Raw genomic sequence first — 13,269 nt, 5'->3', positions numbered from 1 at the left:
GTAAAACATATAACTCGTCAACAAGAATAATGACACAATATTAACACGTTAATACTCAAAACGAACCTTACGCAATGAGAATGCGCGCAAAAAGCATATTTAGAGCAAAAACGACTAAAATATGCGCAAGATGAGAAAATGTAACGATTAATGCAAAAATGCGATAAACGAACTAAAAACGATAAAACTAAGCGAAAATAATAATAAAAAGCTAATAAAATGAACTAAAATCCTAAGCTAAGAGCGACATAAATGTCGCTCATCAAACTCCCCCAAGCTAACCCTTTGCTTGTCCTCAAGCAAAGCTAGAATGAGAAACGGGGAGGAGAATGAGCTTAATTATTCAAAATCAAAATTACGAAAATAAGAACTAAAAGAATGCACACTAACTCACTTTCGTTGGAATCACGGTTGCATTTAAGCGCATGCAACAAGCTCTTTGAACCCCACAATCGCTCATCATAAATCAGCGACGCAATTGACTTACTTTAAACATCATCAGTAATTTGCGTTGCTCAAAATTAAACTACGACTTAAATGATAAAATTTCAGGCTAAAATTCAACAATTGCGGCGTGTGTTTAGAAGTGAGACGCAAATACAACAGCGCAAATGAAGAGTTTTCCACTAGTGCTAATTAGAGGGGAGAGGAATTAAGATATCGGTAGATGTGTCGAGAACAATGAGGGAGTCATTGGAGGACAGTAACTCAAGCCAAAAAATTAAGTATTATTGTCAAAATATTTTGACTATTTTTTTTATTTTTTAAAAAGTTCATGTATGTTTAAGGATTTGTTAAATATGGGTTAGTTTGCCTGGAAATTGAAGATAGACCGTAACTGATGAAGAAATAAAACATAGACCTCATAACGTGAAAACATTGATAACTTAGACCCTTTTTGTTTCCTTATCTCTTATATACCATCTTCATAACACTTTTTTAACTAAAGGTGTGTTTTATTCACCTGATTTTCTCTTATTTTTTCTAAATTTATATGAACTTATTAAACTTATCTAAACTTGTTTTAGTTACCCCATTTGTTTACCCATATACCCTCCTTTAGTTACCCCCTTCATTTAACATTTACCATCTTCATTTACCCTCTTGCCTTCCAACCCCAAATATAAGAACCACCCCCGGCCACCACCTCCAGCCACCACCGCCACCATCACGTCGTAGGATACAAAATGGCCAAGTCTTTACAAGAGGGTTTTATTTTTTGTCCGGATTTTTTTTAGATATTTATGCATTTTTAGCTTGTACCATAGTACATGATTATGAATTTTAATCTTGTACATTGTACAGACTTATGTATTTTTAGCTTCGATCATGATATTGAGTTATGAAGTTTAAGCTTGTACCATGGAAGGAGCTAAAACTTCATAAGCCTGTACCATTGTACAACCTAAATATTCATAAGTCTATATTATTTAATGTTTTGATTTGTTGTTGCATTTGATTTAATGAAACCGAAAATAAAAATAGAGACTTATGAATTTTTAGTTCCTTCCATGGTACGGGTTTATGAATTTTAAGCTCGTACCATGGAAGGAGCTTAAAATGCATAAGTCTCCACCATGGTGTGAGCATAATATGCATAAGTATGTGAATCCACAAGAGGATATTTTTTCGTTCGAATTTTTTTTTTATAAACTTATAAATATTTACCTTGTACCATGGTACAAACTTATAAATTTTTTTCTTGTACCATGGTAAAGACCTATGAGTTTTTAGCTTCGACTATGGTGTAGAATTATGCATTTTAAGCTCGTAGCATGGAAGGAGCTTAAAATTCATAAGCCTATACCATGGTACAAGCTAAATATTCATAAGTTTCTAATTTTTTTTCCCGAAAAATAATAAAAAAACCCTCTTGGAAAAAAAAAGTTAGAGACTTATGAATTTTTTTGTTTCGACCATATGGCTTATGAATTTTAAGCTCGTACCATGGCAGGAGCTTAAAATGCATAAGTCTACGCCATGGTGTGTGCTTAATATGCATAAGTCTCTACCATGTCATGAGCTTAAACTACATAAGTTTGTGGACTAAAAAATAAATTAGTTTATTTATTTATTTTATTTATTACTATTCTTATTGATAACTAAAATTACCTGTTTTTAATGGGCAGGTTCCGTTGCTAGATTTTGGAAGTGATGGTACTAATTATAATCCAAAATTCGTTACTTCTGAAATATTTCGGAGGGATGATGTTGTTGTCGAGTGGGCTAGAAACATTGCTATTAGCAATGGGTTTAAGCTTGTGAAGTCCTCGTGGAAACGAGGAGAATTGTACTTGAGATGTAATCGCAGTGAACGAAATAGAGGCAAAGGAAGAAATTTGGAAACTGTGGAATGACCAAACACAAAAACACAGGCATGTGGTTGCAAATTTCTTATTAAGGTGGCACCGTGCAAAGATGGTGAATGTTGGAATATTATGTTAGGTCCTGACCAACGCGGAATTCACAACCATGAATTAATTACATATCGAGAGGGAAATCGGCGGATGGGCGGCCTTAGCCTAGGTGCAAAGCAACATGTTCGTGATATGTCTTCGGCTCAAGCAAGGCCAAATGTCATATTGGTGGTTTTCTAGGAACAATTCCCCGAGGAAAACCCTAACACAAGACACATCGACAATTTTAGAGATCGGATGAGAAGGAAAGATGCAAAAGGAAGAGATAGTATAAGTCAATTCCTCCATCTTGGTAAAGAGAGTGATTACTTGCAATACATTCGAGAGGAGGCTCATATCGTGACACACACATTCATGGCACACCCTACATCGGTGAAATTGCTACGCACATATCCATGGGTCATTGGCATGGATTCTACGTACAAGACGAATATGTATAAGATTCCCTTCCTTGAAATATGTGGGGTTACTCCGTGTAACAAGAATTTTCTCATTGCATATGCAATTCATGAAGGACGAGACTGCTGAAAGCTACGGGTGGGTGTTAGATAAACTGAGGTTGTTGCTTGGTAACGAGGTACATCCAACAACAATTGTGACAGATTGTGAGTTAGGCCTTATGAGACCTATTCGAGAAATCTTTCGTTGCTCCTAACACTTACTTTGTGCATGGCATATTAACAAGGACGTAGAGGCGGCTGTCGGGAATATATGTGAAAATAAAATCATGGGTGAGAGATAGAATGGAAAATGGAAGAGAATCTTGGAGGCTCCAACTAGTGCTGAGTATGATCTAGCTTTGTTGAACATGCAGGATTCTTAGCGGGATTTTCCTAAGGTTATTGATTATTTGAATGGTACATGGTTACCTCATGCGGATAAAATTGTCTTATCATGGACAAATAATGTGCTTCACTTAGAAAAGAACATCTGGTTGCGTTTTCAGTTTGGATTCTGGTGCTATTACGTCGAGCTCGAAGAAGAAAGAAACGGTGGCTCTATCATCATCAGAAGATGAGTATGTAGCAGTAACTGCAGCAGCATGTCAAACAACATGGTTAAGGAAGTTACTTGCAGACTTCCAACAAGAGCAACTTGGTTCAACTGAAACTTATTGTGACAACAAAGCAACAATTGCCATGGAAAAGAATCTAGCATTCCATAGCAGAACAAAGCATATTGATACACATTGTTATTTCATTAGAGATCTTGTTGCAAAATAGTTGATAGTACTGAAGCATTGGGGAATAATGGAGCAACTAGCTGATGTTCTGACAAAGTTCCTGTCTGTTGGCAAGCATGAGTACTTTAGGTCCAAAATAAAAGTTACTGATTTTGAGGGCAAGGGAGTGTGTTTTTCAATGCCCCAAAATTAGTGGACTAAGTGGTTAGTTGTTAGTTCCTTAGTGGAATATTAATCTCCTAGAATAAAGTAGTATCTTATGACTGCTTAAAAGTTGCTAATCAGAATATTTAGTCAATATTTGGTGGAGTAAATCGTGGCCCATGATTACCAACTAAGTACTAGAATTTTCTATTTTCCAGCTTAAGTTTGTTATTTTAAGCCTATATAATGCTAGTTTATTCTTGAGTTAAATATATCAAAAAGTATTTTTCAAACTTTGCTTTTTACTTTACAACAAATCATCTCAAAGGTGTCTTCTGTTCGGATTCTACTGGACTACAACAACTTACAATTACAGACTTGATGTTGCAAGAGATGGACATACCTCAACTTTCTCATTGCCACAAGGATTTCTTAAATCTTCCTTTCTTAGATAATGAAATACGTTCGACCACGTTCTCCATTGCTAACTAATAAATCGCCAGGACTGGATGGATACTATTAGATGTTCTTCAAAGACCACTAGGGAAAAGTGTGTCATAGTGTGTGGGAGGCGTTTATAAGCTTCCTCGACACAAGATACCTTCTCAAGGAGTGGAACCATTAATTTGACACTTGTCATGATTTGGAAGCAATAAATTGCGGAAGAAGTGGGCCATTTGAGGCAGATAAGTTTGTGCAACACATTTTGTAAATGTGCCTCTAAATTCCCGACTAAGAGACTCAATCTTGTGTTACCCTCTGTTATTTTTCCTAGCCAACATGCGTTCTTGACATACCATTATATGACAAACAACATTTTACTTATCCACGAGATAAGATTAATGATAGGAGAAGGGGGACTCCTTTGGCGGTGGTTAAAATCGATATGAGAAAGGCTTATGATAGAGTGCATTGGAACTTCCTCCTCAGGGTTTTGCGAGCGTATAGCCTTCGGAACCATTGGATCCAGATTATTAGCCAATTTATATCTACAGTGTCGTAAAAAAAATTAACCAATAGCAAGACGTTGGAACAATTTAAATCAAGGCGTGGTTTACGACAAGGTGACCCGTTATCCCCCAATCTCTTCTTTTGTTGCATGCATGGATATTGGCCAGTTCAAGGGAATTAAGGATACCAGAGGATGCCCAAAAATATCACATTTATTTTTTGTAGATGATGCAATGCTTTCTTCCAGGAAACTCCGCTTATTTTTCAAAACGTTCAGGCCATTGTCTCTCGATTTTGTGAAATATTGGGGCAAGAATTGAACTTGGGGAAATCACACCTTAAGGTTAGTGTCAATGCGGCGCCTGAGATACTCCAAGAATTTTTTGTTTTTTTTTTGCATGGAACCAAAGAATGTTTTGGGGCATCACCTAGGATCACCAATTGATTTACAAGGCATAAACAACAACATTTTCAATATTTAGTGGATAATATTTCCAAGAAATTACATCCATAAAGTTCAATTCCATTTTCTCAACCACATAAAATTATCTTCATCATCCCGGTGTTAATTTCTATGGCTTCACACGTCATGAATACTTTTGAGGTTCCGCTTTCGATAACCTCCAAAGTGGATTCTCTGATGGCTTGTTTCTTTTGGGCAAATAAGGAGAACAAAAGGATGCACTGGTAAACCGTGATATGATTGATCGCCCCCGAGGCTTAGGTGGATTGGGAATCAATTCCATCTCTACTACGAATTGTGCTCTTCTTATATAAAAAATGCATGAAGAATACATACTAATCCACATCTCTTGTTATCCCAAGTATATAACAAGAAATTTATTTCTCCACTCACGGCAGGTACAGAGGTTGATACTAGGGGAAAAAACCTCTCTTGGGGCTTAAGAAGTATAGTTAAAGCGTCTAACTTGCTACTTAAAGGGTGCGACTGGAAGGTAGGGGATGGGAATTTCATTATAGCACGGAAGGAGAGATGAGTGAAAGGGTCAATTCCCGAATATAAGTCGGAGGTCAAGATAAGGAATGCCACATCTTGGAAGCTTAGCCACTTAATTTATTCTACCAACAGTAAGGGACTGGAATCATGATCACATCAATGCATGCTTTGAATTTGAGGATGCACAGAAAATAGCAGGAGTGGAACTATCGCACAATGATGGGGATGATCTCCTCTACTGGCGCTATCACAAGTTGGAGAGATTAACGGCTAAAACGACCTATGCCATGTTTTTCCCGGATGTACCACTATAATGTAGACGAGTGTGAGGATACGATTTTACTCTGTGTTATGGGGTTTGTGTTAGGTTATAAACAATCCAATGTCATGCGTAAATAGTATAAATTGCCAGAATCCATGTTAAATACACATAATCAGTTAGCACAATTCAAATTACGTACTTTGTGATGAGTGCCTTGCCTACCTGCTCCCAACCCGAACAAGAACATTAACGCGTGCAAAGACACCCACAGAAAATGCACATAGAAGCACGTTGTCACACTAACATGAATATGAATGCAACATGAAAAGTTCTCAACCTAAGGTCGGTCTAACTTTTTGTATGATGCAATGGTCGGTTTAGGGTGTCAAAAGGTCCTTGACTAAGAGGGGGATTCGGTAATAAGGCGCCTCCACCAAAGGGAGACGTATGTTAGCGAACGGTCTCCATGCCAATGCCGGGAGCATTGATAAATTTTAATGTTTGGTAGGCTCGTAAATGATCAATCACTTTGGCCGGGAGCCGTATGGAGAATGATCAAATTGTTGCCCCCATGGATGCCCTGAATGTAGAACACATTCTTGACGTGCAAGGGTAGAAAACTTGATTTTGTATTTTCAAAAAATGCATGCAATACCTAAACACAATTGTATGAACCAATACTTGAAAAATCTACCGTTTTGGTGCTCATTCTCAAAGTTTGGAAGTGGCTCTTTCCAAAGTCAAAATTCAAGATACACTAGCGGAAAAAACATCATAAGTTGCCCTTAAAATTGGCTTATAGGTTGCCAATTGCAAGGGCAACATATGGGGGGGTCACTTTTGTGAAATTATCAAAGGTTGCCCTTAACAAGGGCAACTTATAATCTTATAAGTTGCCCTTGTTTGCAACAAGGGCAACTTATGTGAAACTTATAAGTTGCCCTTGTCGCATACAAGGGCAACTTATAAGCTTCACATAAGTTGCTCTTGTTTGAAACAAGGGCAACTTATAAGATTCACATAAGTTGCTCTTGTTGCAAACAAGGGCAACTTTTGAGTTAATTTTTTTTTTTTTTTTTATAAAAAATCTGCAATATAATTCCTGATATTTTGCAATATAAAATTCTGCATTATAATTTATAGAATATTGTTTCACCAAACATCATCTTGACATTCCTCAAAAATGATATCAATTTCAAATTTCCAATAATATTTCCGAATTAATTCAAATGTAATTAATTAAATCGATAAATAAAAAAATAATGTAAGAGTCACGAATAACTACAAGCCTGCTCTAATTATTACACTGAGGGTAATTCACAATCGTTGAAGTAAGTAGCCCACTTGTCTCGAACTTCATCCAACTCCTCTTTGGTGAAGGGCTCCTCCCTTGGAGTTGTGAAAACCTTTAAAAGAACAACGTACATGCAAACCAATAAATTAAATTAAGTTTCATATGCGAAAACAGAAATTATATTGGTCGCGATAACAACTTTCTGAGTGTACTAATATTCATTTCAAGTTCTTTATGCACATATAAGGCTCACTTAGCTCGATATAGATCATATTTGGCCAAAAATGGCATTTTCGATCCCAAATATCAAAAAATGAACCTAAGTACACTTTTTAAATCAAATCCATGATTTATATGATTAGTTATATGTTTATAAGACTCATTTCAAGTTCGTTATGCACGCTTATGGGTCATTTGGGTCGATATAGGTCATTTATGGCCAAAAATGGCATTTTCGATCCCAACTACCAACAAACGAACTATTTCCACATTCTAACTCTTTTTCATGATTCATATGATTATTTATATGTTTATGAAACTCATTTCAAGTTCGTTATGCAAGCCTAAGGGTCATTTGGGTCGATATAGGCCATTTATGGCAAAAAATGTCATTTTCGAAACCAACTACCAACAAACAAACCTATTTCCAAATTCTAACCCTTTTTCATGATTCATATGATTAGTTTTATGATTATAAGACTCATTTCATGTTCTTTATGCACGCCTATGGGTCATTTGGGTCAATATAGGTCATTTATGGCCAATAATGGCATTTTCGATCCCAACTACCAACAAACGAACTTATTTCCATATTCTAAACGTTTTTCATGATTCATATGATTAGTTATATGTTTATAAGACTCATTTTAAGTTCGTTATGCACGCCTATGGGTCTTTTGGGTCGTTATAGGTCATTTATGGCCAAAAATGAAATTTTCGATCCCAACTACCAACAAATGAACCTCTTTCCACATTCAAACCATTTTTGATGATTCATATGATTAGTTATATGTTTATAAGACTCATTTCAAATTCGTTATGCACGCCTAAGGGTCATTTGGGTCGATATAGGTCATTTATGGCCAAAAATGGCATTTTCAATCCCAACTACCAACAAACGAACCTATTTCCATATTCTAAACGTTTTTCATGATTCATATGATTAGTTATATGTTTATAAGACTCATTTTAAGTTCGTTATGCACGCCTATGGGTCATTTGGGTCGATATAGGTCATTTATGGCCCAAAAATGACATTTTCGAACCCAACTACCAACAAACTAACCTAATTCCATATTATAAACGTTTTTCATGATTTTTATGATTAGTCATATGATTATAAGACTCATTTCAAGTTCGTTACGCACGCCTAAGGGTCATTTGGGTCGATATAGGTCATTTATGGCCAAAAATGACATTTTCGATCCCAACTACGAACAAACGAACTTATATCCACATTCTAAACCTTTTTCATGATTCATATGATTAGTTATATGTTTATGAAACTCATTTTAAGTTCGTTATGCACGCCTATGGTTCATTTGGGTCGATATAGGTCATTTATGGCCAAAAATGGCATTTTCGATCTCAACTACCAACAAACGAACTTATACTCAAATTCTAAAGCTTTTTCATGATTCATATGATTAGTTATATGTTTATAAGACTCATTTCAAGTTCGTTATGCACGACTATGGGTCATTTGGGTCGATATAGGTCATTAATGGCCAAAAATGGCATTTTCGATCCGAACTACCAACAAACGTACTTATTTCCATATGTTAAACGTTTTCATGATTCCTCCCACCTACTATGTTAGTTTCTGAAATTGGATCACTATGTTTAAACAGTACACTGTCATTGTTTGATTTTAAAATTCGTATTTGCTAGTTCATGAAGTGATTGTCATGACTCATGGGAAGATTAGAATCATTATTTAAGTCTCGCTTTAGCATTTAAAGTTGATTAAAATGTTTGGTTGTGCCATTTGTATCTTGTGTACGATCATTTGATCATTCCAGCTGAGCTTCTGTTGTACTTATTTTTGTTGAAATGAATTTTCTATTGAGTATTTTTTTGTTGTAAAAATATCTAGGGTCACAACATCCTTTAACTTAGAGAAGCCTCATTCAAGTAAATATCTATGTTGTTTCAAATATTTCTTGCAAATATCTATGTTGTTTCAAATATTTCTTGCTAAATTTGAAGAAACGGGTCTTACTTTGTTCAAGCATGTCAGGATACTTGGATTTTGCATCTCTGTGTTGTTCAGTAAAGAATACAAATGTTGTTTTGCAATTTGTTGTCTTCTATATATACTGATGATTTATATTACAGTAGTTTTTAGGTCCTAGCTATCAAAAACAAAAAAGTCTTTAGTTCACTTTTTATTTTTCATTTAAATTATTGTTTCGTGCATCAGGCCCACAAAAGAAGTTAGAGCAACTGCTATCTCACTGTGGCAATAGACACTGCGCAGACTACGGCAACCCAGAACCGAAATGGGTGTAAGTATTATGTAGCCTGACAGTAGTCCTTTACCATTAATAAATCTAATTACATATCATACAGGTTTTTATATTTTCATGCAGCATGCTCACAACATGCTCACAACATACCAGAGATCAAAGATGAGAACAAATTATATAGAGGAAAGACACTTGCCTTAAACAAATTGTTAGAGAAAATAGGATCACCACCACCAGCAATCTTGATCCTCCTGTCTTGAGATAAAGATGTGGTCATTGCGCTACATGGAAAGAAAATATATAAGGAACAACTCTCAGAAGCATCGCATCATAACAGAACTAAGGTGAATGTCTAGATCTTAATACAAAGGTGCACAAGAAAGAAAAATTCTCATGGCCTTGCACTCTGAAAATAAAGAGGAATTAGAATTGGGAGACTTATAAAAATATCATGCAACTATCTAGGATGAAAGAGGTCGCTGCATTTTCAGAAATTAATTAATCATTATACATAACAAATACAAAGGAAAAAAACCCTAAGTACTTAATAAATGTTTCATTGAAAAGTTTAGAACTTTTAAAACTCCTTTGACAAATTGGTTGATCACTCAGTTTCAGAGGAAAAGAAACCAGCACAAAATTGAGCATCCAGTTTCAAACAAAGATTAAATTGAGGAAGCCTGACCTTCGAATAACTCTGAAAACACGAAACTCGCAACTACATCGTTGGCAACTTGGCTAGCCTCCTCGTACTTCTTCTGCAGAAACATAAACATAAGAACAAAGAAATTTGGTGAAATTTACAAATGTAGGCAGAGAATGAAAGAAAGAAGAGATGAAGAACCTTTGCATCAGCACTAAATCCCTGCGTAAACTTTACTTGGAGATAACCACTGATTCCTATGAGAGGGATTAAGACGAGGACTATCAATGCCAGCATCTAGTTTGCAAGGAAAGAAATGACCAAACCAGTTATAGCAGAGGAAATATTTTGACAAGAAAACCCAATGCGTCTCCAACTAAAGCACGTACAGTTGCAGCATCAGCAGATAGCCTTGCACCTATTGTACCACTTGAATTTTCTGCCTCGCCAAACCAGCCAATCTCCATGTGCAGTACTCTCTCAAAACATAAAGTTCTGATCCTTCTTATCAACTTACACCCAGGTACAGAAAAGAAATAGGTTCTAGCTGGTTACGATATCAGTGTTGCTAAGCCAATGACAACAAACATAAGGGACCAGAACTTTGAATCCCTTCTCAAGATATCTGGTGGCTTGTAAAACATTTCAATCCGCACTAGCAAATATTATACTAAATACTGGAAATATTGCACCACTGGCAATTGCAAACCGACATCCCAACACAAGTATTGGGATTTCAGGCTTGTTTAGAGAGGCTAGACGCTTAATAGAAACTTCTGCAACAACATATGGTATTGGGATTTCTACCACGTCTGCAGTTGCTAGTCCTGACACCGTTGAAAAAGAGTCACGAATGCTGCTGCTATTTCTCCCTGAGTCAAAAAAATAAAAGTCCTGCAGATTATCAACTTCAACAAGAATCTAAAAGAAGACATCCAAAGAGGAAATTTCCTAAATTAAAATAAAAAAATCTTAACACTGATTTGGATAAAATAAAATAAAAACCCTCCTCTCGTCCAATGCACAATGACAATCCTTTCAAATTACCACAACAAATAAATGTTTCTGTTCAATATTTCTTCTCTTAGTATAAAAGGTAGTGTGGAAGTGGGATGAAAGCTTTGAGATATCAAGCATTTGAAGCCACCACTTGTGTAGTTCTGTTGGAAGCATTAAGTGGTCCAGACCAACATTATTAGGTAACTAAGATATGGTTTCTGATGAAATTCTATGCCAAAGTGAAAGATACTTAGTAGCCGATAAATTGTATGTTCTAGTTGATAAATGTAAGAACTTGTGAACAACATCTTATATATGTTCTAGTTTTGTCAGCTGATAAATTGTAACTCAACTAAAAAGCTGGACATCATGGTACAATATTGACAATTGGTAGCCGTCTGATATATATGTACCAGTTGATTTTCACACCACAACAGTCTGTTTACACAAACTAAAACCACCCTCATATTCTCTAAACAAACTCAAATTGGCAAAAGAAATCATCAAAAAAACATCTGTAAACAAAGTCTTTGTTCCTAGAATGGAAATGTTGTACCTCTATGCTTCTGATTCTCAAGTATCCTCCGGATATATACATTGAGCAACAATTTCATAGAGTTGGCAGAAGTTTTTTCAGAATCACTAATTAGATCCCTTTTAATGCCTCTGATGTCATCAGTTTCTTTCACAACAACAGGTTCTTCAGTTCTATATGGCATGAACTCAATAATAAACAAAATAAGGCTGAAAACTATAAAACCTGAATTATGTAATCAAATATTACCTTGCAAGTAAATTACTCAATCAAACCGAGTGAGAAAGGTTTCAGAAAAATTAGGGCACAAATTACTTAAGAAATTTGGATGAAAAGTGATCGAATAAATAGAAAATTAAGTATCATGTAATGAAAAGACAAGATTATGCGATAGTATTAGCCCAATCTTAAGCAATCTTGTTCATAGAAAAATAAAATTGGATAAGAAAATATAAAGAAATATACCGAATTTCGAGGTTCGCGGCGGAAATTCATTGAGTTTGAGGAGATAAGCCCTTGTGTAACCCAGAATGAGCAGATCTGGATGAAGATTCCCGACCTAAATCAACTATGAACTTCGATTAATACTTGACGGTGGTGGTTGACGCTGGTAACTTGTATGCCGGTGATGTTTTTATCAAGATGACGACGGCACATAAGGGCGCTTGAGAGGGAGTGCGGGGAATTAAGCAGAGAAGAATTGCAGGAGACTTTGAAAGAGAAGGAGAGAATTTTTTTTGGTTTCAAAAGTGTTTATTGTTTTCCTTTTTTTTAAGATGGAAGTAATTTCTAAAGGACACTTGAAAAGTAGGCGGTGGTGATGGTGGCCGGAGTGGCTGACTGTGCACGACAGGGAAGAAGTAAATTTGCCTAGTATAGGTGAGTATGGAGTGACTGCGAGAGAAGAATGAAGCAGGTCTAAAGATGCGCTTAACAAAAGGGAGGGAAAGATTTTAGTGATTTAATTTTTTTTTTAATTTTTTTTAACCATCAAAGGTGGCTCTTGTTGTATAAGGGCAACCTTTGATGAGCCACCTATGAGGATTTTTCCTCTAGTGATAACTCCCATTTCGTGCACTCGAACCAAAATTGGGCAAAAAGCCACTGGCAGCTACTGCGTCAAGAGCAAGCAGCAGCGCCAAGGAAAGGTTCTGCGCCTGGCGCTGGTGCTTGCGTTGGGTGCTTCAGCAGGCCCGTGGCAGTTCGCTCAAAAATTGGTTTGTGCTCAAAACTCTAATTTAGGACTCCCCAGCAGAGTTGCCAGATTGTAGGGGGTTTTTTTAGTGTTATTTTCCGTATTTAGTATTATTTGTAATTTGGGCTTTGTATGTAAGTTTTAAGCATTTGATGAATCCTGTTTAAGACTTGCCAAAGATTCAAACTTGGTTCAATTTATCAAGAATGTGACCAATAGT

The 13,269-nt window shown here is 36.1% G+C and overlaps 1 long non-coding RNA gene across 1 annotated transcript; it reads right to left on the bottom strand.

Moving 5' to 3' along the window:
- Window positions 1-9,868: 9,868 nt before the first annotated feature.
- On the bottom strand, window positions 9,869-12,995 carry LOC110795073 (uncharacterized). The gene is made up of 5 exons (XR_008923501.1): window positions 12,320-12,995; window positions 10,710-11,192; window positions 10,522-10,577; window positions 10,363-10,435; window positions 9,869-9,958 (listed from the first exon to the last, which is right to left on the bottom strand). It is a non-coding gene; the product is annotated as an uncharacterized lncRNA (long non-coding RNA).
- Window positions 12,996-13,269: the final 274 nt, after the last annotated feature.

This window comes from Spinacia oleracea, chromosome 6 (assembly GCF_020520425.1).
Source record: "Spinacia oleracea cultivar Varoflay chromosome 6, BTI_SOV_V1, whole genome shotgun sequence".
NCBI classification, from domain to species: domain Eukaryota; kingdom Viridiplantae; phylum Streptophyta; class Magnoliopsida; order Caryophyllales; family Amaranthaceae; genus Spinacia; species Spinacia oleracea.
Note: the sequence above shows the minus strand (reverse complement) of the source record. Positions and strands in the feature narration are given on the sequence as shown.